Source organism: Schistocerca nitens, unplaced genomic scaffold, assembly GCF_023898315.1.
Source record: "Schistocerca nitens isolate TAMUIC-IGC-003100 unplaced genomic scaffold, iqSchNite1.1 HiC_scaffold_376, whole genome shotgun sequence".
Taxonomy (NCBI): Eukaryota; Metazoa; Arthropoda; class Insecta; order Orthoptera; family Acrididae; genus Schistocerca; species Schistocerca nitens.
Window position 1 is genome coordinate 8371832 of NW_026045910.1, and position 13274 is coordinate 8385105.

The window sequence follows — 13274 nt, forward strand, 5'->3', positions numbered from 1 at the left end:
GGACATCGTATGCTTTACGAACAGACGGAAATTTTATCCCCAGCGTCATCTTTCTGGGACTGTGTTATTAAGGAGGCCATACATATTCGCACGGCGGACAATCTAATCAACAGGGATGCAGGTTTTCAACTGAGCGCCGCCTGGAATCCAGCACTGGCTGCCATTAAATCAAAAACAGGGAAAACAAGAACTTCCGTTTCCTCAAGTGACTCAACGCGTAGCTGAGATTTAGTTCAAACTTTATCCGCAGGAGCGTTAGGCAGCACAGTTATTGCCCAAAGCGCACGCGTGGATGGCCTTTCTGCAGCTCCCAGTAGGGGGCACCAGGAGCGCCGCTTTCTCCAACTATGAGCGTCTTCTCGCGCACGCGTATTGCCTGCTCCCGTCATGATAAATTCCGGCGCCGCCGCGCGATTATCATCAGTCGCGCCTTGCAGCAGTGACAGCAGCAGCTACCACCACCTGATGATGTCGAGCTGTTGCATCGAGGAAATATTGTACGATTTACACAATACGATCCGGCGGCAAACCCGAGAAGCGTATTTGCAACAGATCCGTCGGGAAAGCATGAAAAGTCACAGAGAATACCTACTTCATACAAGAATTAGTTAGACGATCGTCACCCGTACGAGAATGTGTGAGATTCTAGCAAGATGAACCAAATTCACAGATATTATTTTTTTCCTATTTAGTGTTATCGTTACGTTTCTGATACGTGGGGAGATATGTAAATCAGGACTGTGAAAGCAGGAACTGAAATGTTCGTTCGAGATTAATTTTTTCTTTGTCAACCACAGGAGCTGATATCAAATGTTGTTCATCTATGTCACCCAGCGGAAAGGCTGTCAAAATCTCCAAATGTGTAACAACACGATATTAACGAAGTAATTTTCGTTAAACTTTAGAGATTTGCAGGGCGCAATGCTTCCTTAGAAGAGATTACTATTCCACGCAACTGTCAAACATTTATCATTAAGTAGGAATGAATGACTATCCTGAAATTTCCCATGTGACGTCAACTGCTATCGCCTAAATCACCAGGTAGCTGTTGTCACATTCTCGTGATTATTGTTTTCAGTGATCAATGAGTCCACAAACTGGTGGAATTATGTGAAGTCAAAGGCTATTGCCTGAATCACCAGGTAGCTATTGTAACATTCTTGCCCGTAAGCAATGAGTACAAAAATAACAAGCGCGATATGAAGATGTGGTAACTTATTTAATGTGAAATGGATTTTGAGAACTGTCGTTAATGAGACTTAGTGCCAAAATTGTATATTAAATCCCAACCACATCATTAGTTTTTCTTCTCATACATGATACGACATAATAATGTAGTACAGGTTCGTATCTATAAAAACCAAAGCATCACCAATGTTCGGCCATATCGTGTCCCCAGCATTGAGTAAGAAGCCGCATTAAAGCTCAGTCCTCGTTAAATTAAAATGGGCAATGACAAAATAGATATAGTTCTAAATAAATTTTCTGTGGATGAATTAGAGATGTGCCGGAGGTAATCAGGCGGAAAATCAACCAAAACACGAAGAGCAAAAACTTTTGTGTAGGAACGTACACTAGTGTGCAATACCTAAGCATGAAATTGACTATCACGTGATGTTTCACTATCAAGTAACATAGCTCGATGTAACTTGCACCATACACAGAAAGAATTGCCACAGTATAGTAGAGAAGGTAGATGAAAGATATACCCGATGAAACGAACAGAAAGAGACGAACAGAAATGGCACTTTTGTGCAAAGACTATACACTCTGAAATTCGTGATTTAATATGGTTTCCTGGACATTAAGAAAGGCAGGATATGGTTCTTAATATCGTAGATGACCACTGCTAGCGGCATTGTGTGCCACTAGTTGGCAAGGAGGTCTTGTGCTGCGGCGTTCCATTACTCCACCAGCGCTAGTAAAAACTACGCGATGGTCACTGATGCATGTGGAACATCATTCAATGCATTCCCCCAACGCATCTCAGATTTACGCCAAGGAATTTGGGTCAAGTGATAGGCAGGCCAGTCCATTCGCCGAATATCCGCTCGTCATAGGAGCTCATCCATCTGCTCTGTTCGATGCGATTGCGCATTGTCATCCGTAAAAATGAAGTCAGCTTTAAATGCATCCCTGAAAGAACGCACATGGAGGAGTATAATAACACAGTAACGTTGACCAGTGGGTGTAACGTGTTCACTAATTTGTGATTCCCCACACCATAGCACATGCACCACCTCCACACCCCCCCCCCCTCCCGCAAAAGAAAACCATCATGTTACACAATGTTTCATGGGTGAAGTAAGTGTTCTTGCTTCTCGTAATAGGACAGTATGAGGGTATGTCCAGGATAACTAGTCAGGCTGAAGCAGCTGTCATCCGAGACGAATCCGCGACCTAAGCTTTTGACACCATCGCGACCGGTGCCCCGGTGTGTGGGAGAAACGAAACACAACATACAAGTCGTCGGACAAAGAGATCACGCCCATCCGGTCACCCTGCCACTGTGGAGCATGAGGCTGTATGCTTCGCAGTACTGTTGAATGACTGCAAATGCCTGCACCAGCTGTTTGTCGTAGGTCCCTTTATGCCTGATGTATACTGTAGCGCTTAATTGCTGCTGTAGTTGGCCGTGGTCGGTTACCTCCTCTCCTACATGCAGCAATGACTGTGGCTCTAAATGTTCCCAATACACTTTAAGCAATGATGTGAGCAACACCAAACTCCTGGGTTACTCTCGTCACACTTTGTCATTCATCCAGATTCCCGATTATTCTTCCTCGTATGAAGCCATCCAGATGTTGTCTCCGGGCCACGTTATAGTCAAGAACTTAATACCAATGCACTGTAATGTCCCTGATTTAAATAATGTATATTTTAGGACCACTGAGTTATACATTGGCTACCACAAAAATGAAATTCTTAATACTCCGCCGGCCAATGTGGCCGTGCGGTTCTAGGCGTTTCAGTCCGGAACCGCGCTGCTGCTACGGTCACAGGTTCGAATCCTGCCTGGGGCATGGATGTGTGTGATGTCCTTAGGTTAGCAAGGTTTAAGTAGCTCTAAGTCTAGGGGACTGATGGACTCAGATGTTAAGTCCCTTAGTGCGGAGAGCCATTTCACCCATTTTTTTCTTAATACTCCCCCCCCCCCCCCCCCCACACACACACACCCAACCACAAACAGGGGACAACCGACTACACAAGCTTTAATTCGAGGAAATGTGAGGTAACTGAATATTTTCTTCCACTTTTACATGCAATGCACATGTTTCTGCGTCATTTGTAAGCAGCAGAAGATAGCCAAACAGGAACCGTTGATTGCACACAGCAGGGCGCAAGACTATTGGCAGATAGGAAGCAAGTCGAAAACATAGCGCCTATTATATATCATGCGCCCATAGTCATTCTTTCGGAACTCGTTTTGCAAATATAAAGTTGAGTCCTCAGAAAACGAAAGAGGAAAGTATTGAACAATAGCGTGATGTTTCACATACTGCGATGCTGTCATTCAGCTGTGCTACATGTAGTAAAATCTATAGGGCCTTAAGAAGACGAGTCCTAATACTAATTCTAAACCACATAAGTAGATAAAGAAGACGCTATTCCCAATCGCGGTAAATTTTAGTTTCAGAGTCCCTGAGATTTATAATTCTTCGACAGTGCTGAACCAACTACAACGGACACTCCATCCATTCTTTGTACTACCACTGTGAAGAGCAGTGGACCGTTAAAAGGAACTGCACGTTCGATATCTGCAGTCGCTGAATTCAGCTTCACTGAGAAAAACCGAAAAGCATTTCATGGAACGAAAACCTTGTTCCACACCTTTATAACTTCGGATTCTGTTTCTAAAGGAGCTGTAGAAATTCGGATGTACGATAACAGTCTCAACCTGAGCGGCGGCTACAATATTGGCGGTGTGTGAAAACTAACTCACGTTACTGGGAAGATTCAAAGAAATTCAGCGTGTTGTTTACGTTTGTACAAGAGCAGTGGCGCCACCTGTTTAGAAGCTGACATCATCTCTGGCAGCAGGACGTAATGATAACGTTTGTCAACAAATTACAGGCTTTCTATTCTTTTTGTAGAACATCAACTAAATTTAATTGACAAAAGAGAAAATGCAGAAGAGATAGAAAATGAAGCAAGCAAAAGGCAATAAAGATATCTAAAAAACAGAAATTTACCCAACTTACAGGAAGTGCTGAATGGCAAAGCAATAACGGCTAACGAAAAAATACGAGGCTATAGACGTATATTTATCAAATGTGACAATTGTGAGTCCCACACAGGTTACGGCAGACGTCATCCAGACCTAGCTTACCAAAACTTTAAAACGAATTTGTTGCTTTTCTTTAGCGCTCTGTGAAATAGTAGATATGGTTGAAACCTAATTGCATGTGACGTCTGTCCCGATTAACTTGAAACTTCACTTGTCTGTACAATAGCTCTTTAACTAGCAGGAAACGAATTTGTCGTCATACAGAGTGTATTCTAAACCGAAATTTCAAAACCGTTGTGAATGGTCTCCTTTTTGGTTTACATCGGGTGCTCTATAACAGCACCCTATATACCCAAGTTAGGCCATATCTAAGAATGGATAGGGTGCAGTGAGGGTTGACTCACGTGACTGGCAGCATAGGGGAGTTACGTAGAAATTTTACGAAGGAGCATCAGGTATGGGTAGTGGGTGGAGCAGGGAACAATCTTGATAGCGACGGAGAATATGCTGTAGGTGGTGACCAGGTAAAGATAGCTACTCAAACTGGTGGCACTAATGTGTATTTCGTGTAAATGTTTCAGCGTCATGATCACCCTCACCTTAATGCGGCTGTTAGGCACGTTAACGTGGGGCTGGGGAGGGCGCTGATAGCAGAGGGCATGGATCACATCTCAGTGGTGCCAGATGGGTCTGTTAGCAGATCGGGTTTCACTAGGCATTGCCCGCACCTCAATAGGTATGGGAAAGAGAGGCTGGCTAAGGTTCTAGGTGACAGTGTATTGGGTGGTGGTGGTGGTGGGTCACTCATGGAAAAATTCCTGTAGTAGCCGGTGTTAGAGCTACACCTGTTTTAGACTGAAGTTAGCTGTTAGATGTACCTGCTTAAAGGAAGTCCCTCTAACTAAGGGCCCACATTCCGAGGATGTAAAATTTCCAAGTCGAGAAGGAATTAGCATATTTAATCAGAATATAAGAGGTATTAGAGATAAAGTTAGTGAACTGCTTATAGATGTTGACTCTGAAATTACTGGTATATCAGAGCACCACTTAAATAATTTGACAATTCAGAGGCATCCTTTACCGGGATACAGATTAGCTGGCTGTTTCTCAAAGAGTTCCTTGCGGCGTGGGGGAGCGACTATGTACGTAAGAAACAGTATTCCATTGGGCCATAGACGTATCACGACACAGCACTAAACAGATATTTGAATGTAGCGCAGGGACAGTTGAATTTAGTGAAACTAAACTTCAAATTGTTGTTGTTTATAGGTCCCTTAACTCCGACTTCAGAGCATTTGTGCTCAAGCTAGAGAGGGTTCTCGATTCACTTTGTAGGAAGTACCAGAAATTAGTTATATGTGGTGACTTCAATATAAATTTTGTATATGATGGTTCAAGGAAAAGGATGTTTGTTGATCTCCTAAATTTATATGATCTGATGCAGACTGCGTTTTTTCGAACTTGGATGCAGGGGAACAGTAGCACAGCCATAGACAATATATTTATTCAGTCTTCATTACTAATTGGGCATTCTGTTAGTAAAAGCGTGAATGGCCTTTCAGACCATGATGCATTAAATTTTAACACTAAAAGGCTTTTGCACTCAAACCAATATTATATTTAAATACAAACTATGCTGGAAAGTTAATCCAACAGCAAGAGAAAGTTTTTAAACCTTGTCAAGGAACAATAGTGGCAGGATATTTATAGTGCCGATGACATAGATGATAAATACAATGCTTCCCTTAACACATTTCTCATGCTCTTTGAGAGTTACTTTCCATTAGAACGTTTTAAACGGGGTACTAGCAGTAGTAGGAAGCCTGGGTGGGTGACTAGTGTGATAAGAATATCTTGTAGAACAAAGCGGGAATTATATCAAAACGTTAGAAGTAGTCACAATCAAGCTACAGTAGCCCGTTAGAAACAATATTGAAAGGTGCTTAAAGATGTTATTAGGAAGGCAAAGAGTATGTGGTATGTAAATAGAATAACTAATTCACAGGATAAAATTAAAACCATATGGTCGGGTGTGAAGGAAGTGTCTGGTCAGCAGTACAAGGTCGACGATATAAAGTTAGTTGCCAGTAAAAATATTTCTGTTACTGATATATCAGATAGATGTACAGTATTTAACAATCATTATCTGAGCATTGCTGGTGAATTAAATAAAAATTTAGTTTCTACAGGAAATCATATAACTTTCTTGGCAAACGCCTTTCCGAGATTGATGTCTGAAATACTCCTCTGTGATACAGACAAGAGGGAGATTCAGTCAATAATAAAATTACTGTAGACTAAGGACTCTCATGGTTAGGACGGAGTGTCTAGCAGAATATTAAAGTACTGTGCTGCACGTGTTAGCCCTGTATTTAGCCATATTTGTAATTTATCCTTTCCTGACCGATTAAATTGCTCAGTAGTTAAGCCGCTTTTTAAAAATGGAGAAAGGGATAATGTGGATATTTTTAGACCTATTTCTATGCCATCAGTGTTAGCAAAAGTTATTGAAAACGCTGTGTATGTAAGGATAATTGATCATTTTACATCATACGATTTGCTATCGAATGTGCAGTTCGTCTTTAGAAGTTGTTTAACAACTGAAAATACTATATTCTCTTTTCTCTGTAAGGTACTGGATGGGCTAAACAAAAGGTTTCGAACGCTTGGCATATTTTTTGATTTAACTAAGGCATTTGATTGTGTTGATCTCAGAATATTGCTCCAGAAGTTGGACCATTACGGAATACGGGGAGCAGCTCACAATTGGTTCACATCTTACTTTAGCAACAGGCAGCAAAAGGTAATTATTCACAATGTTGATAACGGCTGTGATGTGGAGTCTGAGTGGGGTACTGTCAAGTGGAGGATGCCCCAGGGATCAGTATTGGGCCATTCCTGTTCCTTATTTATATAAATGACATGCCCTCTAGTATTACGGGTAACTCTAAAATATTTCTGTTTACTGATTTGGTAGTAAAGGATGTTGTCTGCAACATTGGCTCGGTTTCAAATAGTGCAGTACATGACCAAAGTTTATGGCTTGTAGAAAATAAACTAACGCTACATCACAGTAAGACTCAGTTTTTACAGTTTCACAATTCAACAAAACCTGACCTTTTAATTTAACAGAACGGGCATATGATTAGTGAAATTGAACAGTTCTAATTTCTAGGTGTTCAGATAGATAGTAAGCTGTCATGGAAAGCCCACGTTCAGGATCTTGTTCAAAGACTTAATACTGCCATTTTTACTATTCGAACGGTATCAGAAGTGAGTGATCGTTCGACACGAAAATTAGTCTACTTTGCTTATTTTCATTCGCGTATGTCGTATGGTATTATATTTTGGGGTAACTCTTCCCATTCTAAAATGATATTTTTGACTCAGCAACGGGCGGTTCGGGCCATAAGTGGTGTAAGTTCACGAACCTCTTGTTGACCCCGGCTCATGAGTCTGGGTATTTTGACATTGGCCTCTCAGTATGTATATTCCTTACTGTCATTTCTTGTTAACAATATTAGCTTATTCCCAAGAATAAGCAGCTTTCACTCTGTTAATACCCGGCAGAAATCAAACCTGCATTTGGATCGGACTTCCTTAACTCTTGCGCAAAAAGGTGTGCAGTATACTTCTGCATCCATTTTCAGTAAGCTACCATTCGAATTCAAAAATCTTAGCAGTAATCCACGGGCTTTCAAATCGAAACTGAAGAGTTTGCTCATGGGTCACTCCTTCTATTCTATCGAGGAGTTCCTTGAAAAATAGAGCTTATTCTTATTGCATTGTTGATTTCGTTTACTTAAACTTATGGACTGACATTTTTAGGGTTCATGAACACTTAATTTTATCTGTCATTACTTTTATGTTGTAATTTCATGTACTGGCACGTTCCATGACCTTGGAGATTTCCTCCTCAATTTGGTCGTACGGAACTTGACGTGTAAGTAAATAAAAATGAGATGCTGAATACAAAAAGTTTATTATACATTAAAAAAGCAATAAGGAAAACTGAAACTTTCAGAGACTTGAACCATACTATATTTCAATAGTGACAGAATTATCTCTCAACGGTGTCTCTTTTGTCGTTCCTGGCACAAGGCTCGTGAATATATTGTCCACATCGTAAACAGTGAATCATATCTTCTGCCGAGTTCTCAATGCAGTAGAGGCAATGTTAAGATGTAGATGCATCCAGTTTTAGGCTGGTGGGACCTGGTTGAGAGATTCGCTCGAAGTTTTTGATATTGTCTTTTGATGTACTGGAGTTGATGCTCGAGTTTCCTCTTATACTAGACTCCAGGTTACTTTGTTCCCCCCCCCCCCCCCCTCCCTCTGTAATTCATACTTATATCCTCCTCGGTGAGACTTTTCTCCGTTTAAGGGTTTTTAAGATGTTTGCTGAAGGACCTCCAGCCACATGAGGAAAAGAGGGCTGAGGATTCCATTTCAGGAAGGGCTTCACATTGATCTAGTAAGGTCGGCTCGTTGACTTTCACTTCATCACCTAGACCGACCACATCAGGATCTATTGCAGGCATAACTTACCTCTGAGATCCATCAAGGCAAATCAAGAGTGTTTTCATCATTACATGGGGAGTCACCATCCACCATTACCTCCATTACCCATCCACCGGTTCCTGTCTATGTGGGTGCAAGGTTTTCTTCCTCAGCGATTTCACTGGAAGCAAATTACTCAGGAGGGATGACATTGGAGTTGAAGGGGTAAATCCCCGTGCTCCGGAACTTTGCAGCTACATTGAGTGGTTACAGAGCTATTGACCATGCTTTTTGGAAAATAATCCCGATTGAGAGCTTATTATTTTCCTGTTAGAGGTGTTTTCCCATAACTAAGGCGAGGATAATGTTACTGGTCTACATACAATGTTTGTTTCTCTCATTTATAACAATCCTATTTTAAAATAACTCAGGAAACTCGCATCTACAACAAATATGCTTCAAAAGTACCATCTATCCATAAAGCAACCACAAAATTTAACTATTCCAGGGCTTAGGGATAACTTACCTTAGTAGCTCTGCAAAAATCTCCAAGTTCCACGTCTGCAACTGAATAATGTGAAGCATTTTGTCACTAGGATGCTATTTCGGGTCATGTAGACGCTGCCATTTAACGGATCTGACTGAAAGTTTCTAAAATAAAGGGTAAGGGCATGGCCTTTTTGGGAACTATGGCCTTATTTGGTGCACTTACCTTATTTCTTTCCTCTGTTTCAGTCATTCGTTGCTTACTGCTCTCTGTGAGACTGTCGACCACTTCTGATCCTTTTAATTTACCCAGATCCCAAGTCCTTAATTGCATACTTTTGTAGGAAACTGTACTTATTTACAGCTAATTTCAAATCAGAAACTAAGTCTAGGAAATAGTTCATCTGGAGCGACAAGTTTTCCATGTGTTGTCAATTACATAATGATATACTGAACAATCATGAATGATCGTGCACATAATCTCTTGATAGTAAAATAAGAAAACATGAAAAATGAAGTAGGTCAAAGAATAAATCATAAAAGATTATTTAAAAAATTGCCTTTAATGCAGAAGTATTAAACAGTTGTATCAACAGTAGATTTAATTGTTGAAGAAAAAGGAATGAGAAGAAGTGAATTTGAGTGTTTCAAGTTCTGTGGGAGTAGATATATCGGTCCAAACACCAACTTAAGCGATTGATGTGAATATCTAGGGCCCGTGTGGACACCATAATGTGGATGTAACTCACAGGCGAGGTTACTATACTTATAATCATGTTTCTACTTGACTAACATGATCGCAGTGGACTGTGAATGATAAGGATGTAGTTAGCTTTGTGTTCTTGCTTAGGGATTAATAAACCAAGTAAATAGACGTCTTCTTTTATTCTATAATATTATTGCCGTCACTCTACATCTACATAGATAGTCCGCAAGCCACCGTATGGTGTGTGGCGGAGAGAACCCTGTACCACTGCTAGTTATTTCCTTTTTTTGCACCACTCTCGAACAGAGTCAGACGTAAACGACTGTCTATATGCCTCCGTATGAGCCCTAATTTCTCGTATCTTATCTTCGTGGTCCTTAGGCGCAGTGTATGTTGGCAGCAGTACAATCATCCAGCAGTCAGCTTCAAATGCCGCTTCTCAAAATTTTCTCAATAGTGTCTCTAAAAGTAGGTCACGTTCTCTCCAGAGGTTCCAATTTGGGTTGCCGAAGCATCTGCGTAACCCTTACGCGTTGTTCGAACCTACCGGTAACAAGTCTGACAGCCCGCCTTTGAATTGTTTCGATGTCTTACTTCAATCCGAACTGGTACGGATCCCAAACACTCGACAAGGATTCTATAATCGGTTGCACCAGCGTCACATATGCGATCTCCTTCACAAGTGAACCAATCTCTCCTAATATTTTCCCAATAACATGAAGTCGACCATTCGACTTCCCTACTACAGTTCTCACACACTCATTCCAATTATTATCGATTTGCAACGTTACGGCCAGATATTTAAATAATCTAGCAGTACTGCATCCGAACATTACAGGTTTTTCCTTCCTGCACATACGCATAAACTTATATTTTTCCACATTTTGAGCTAGCTGCCATTCGTCACACCAACTAGATTGGTAGTTGGAAGTTCCTATGGGACCAAACTGATGAGGTCATCGGTCCCTAGACTTACACACTACTTAACCTAACTTAAACTAACTTACGCTAAGGACAACACACACATCCCATGCCCGAGGACTAAGTAAATATGCATACTATTCCATCGAAATTGTTTAAAATGTTTTCGGTAAGCGTCTAAAACAACTGTACAGTTCTACGAATTACTGTTGAAGTAGATTGATACAATAAATCACAAGCTTCGGATACAATAAATGTCGAGGCTATATTTCATTTATAAAACATACAAAAATAAAATGCATTGGAGTATGCTTTAGTCCTGTTTGCTATAATAGAGCCTGGTTGAAGGATGCCTCATGTATTTGTGCAGAGGAATTGTGATGTTTTGTCAGAATATGTGGTATTGCACAATGAACTGGACTGCTGGCGAGCGTTTTACGCCATTTATATTCGTAAAATTTACACGCATACAAAGTATTATATATCAGAGCTCTGTCTTCATCTCATTTACGAGCACTGAAGTCAATGTGAGAGCTTATTAACAGATGACACATGTATTATCCTCTGTTATGCTATAAATATATATTCCCATCCTATCCTACTGCACATTACAATCATAGCACTATTTAGTAAGCTGTATGATGTCGACAGATGGAAAGACTTTACGACATAAAGCTTATAAGTTTGTACCCTTGGTGTGCACTATCTTTGCTACGTGCACAGGCAGTATCTTTAGTAAATGTATTTTCGCGCCATCTGACTTACCTCGACATGTTATCAGTGTACCTGAACTTGTATGTGTGATAGATTATTAGAACGATGATAACATCAGCAGTTCAGTATATATTGAACAGCATATTACGATGTAATAAGTGTCGTACTCGTCGGATCTTGTGTGACTCTCACAATCAAAACGCTGCATTTTGACGACATGTACTGATGTCAGTTTTATATTCTAACAGAATGTAAGTAATGAACATTTATCTCCAATTGTTATAATTGAGCTACTTTCTTAACGAAATGTTTGCTGAATTATGCATATACACCCCGTGCTTCACTTTTGTATTTTTGTGTTTAGGTGACTTTGCAGTGTTACTTGAAAATGGCCATAAGGCCGAATTTGCAGTTGTACAATAAATATTTTAAACAGTCAACGGCGACTATGATGTCTTTTAGAAATATTATATGACTGTGAATCCTAACCATGAGAAGTTAATCAAATTTGTATCAATTATACTTACGGAGCTTGTATCGTTCAAAGTTTAAGGGTAGATGCTACATGTTGTACGTAACTGATTGTGTTGAGATAGATGTCCTAGAGATGGATGTCCTAGTATCATAACTTTAATTTATATAAGGTGCTCAAACGAGTGCCCAGTTTTCTCAATGCACAACTCAATGTGCCCCCTAAACAACGTACGGACGTGATGTAAATTTGGTGGCGTAACGGAGCCATAAGCTTCCTCGATGCACAGTTTGGAGTCATGGTACCTTAGGTGGAAGATTGTTTCCTTACACTGCCGTGTACAAGGCAGGTGAAAATGTACAGTTTAAAGAAACAAGTTTCGTTCTTCCACAGACTTTGAAGTGGATCACCACGAAATACACATCTAACGCGTTCTTTGACATGTTGCTGCTTCTCGGCGAAATAAGAGACAATCAGAATGAAGTATCCATGGTTGCTGGAAGAGCTCCGTTCTGCATAACGTTTTTACGTACAGTTTGAGAAGACACGGCGGTAACAGACGACCAGCAGGATGCAGGGATATGGAAGTGTACGATCATCATATCAGTTGTTGCCTTCACTGGAATTAATCAAGAACAGCTGCGAAGATAAGAATCATAGAAGTAGATGCCCTCTGTGTAGCAAAGCATTTTAAATCACTAAATAATGGCAAGGCCACCGGTCCAGATTGTATACCAGTCAAGTTCCTTTCAGGGTATGCTGATACAATAGCTACATATTTAGCAGTTATATACAACCGCTCGCTCACAGAAAGTTCCGTAACTAAAGACTGGATAGTTGCTCAAGTCACATCAATACCCAGAATGGGAAATAGGAGTAATCCACGGCATAAGAGGCATATCTCACTAACGTCGATATGCAGTTACGTTTTGGAACATATACTGTGTTCAAACATTATGAATTACCTCGAAGAAAACAATTTATTGACTCATTGTCAGCAGGGATTCAGAAAACATCTTTCTTATGAAACACAACTAGCTCTTTATACTCATGAAGTAATGAGTGCTATCGACAAGGGATGTCAAATCGATTCCTTATTTTTAGATTTCCTGAAGGCTTTCGACACTGTTCCACACAAGCGTCTTCTAACCAAACTGCGTGCCTATGGAATAGCGCTTCAGTTTTGCGACTGGGTTCGTGATTTCCTGTCAGAAGGGTCACAGTTCGTAGAAACAGACGGGAAGTCA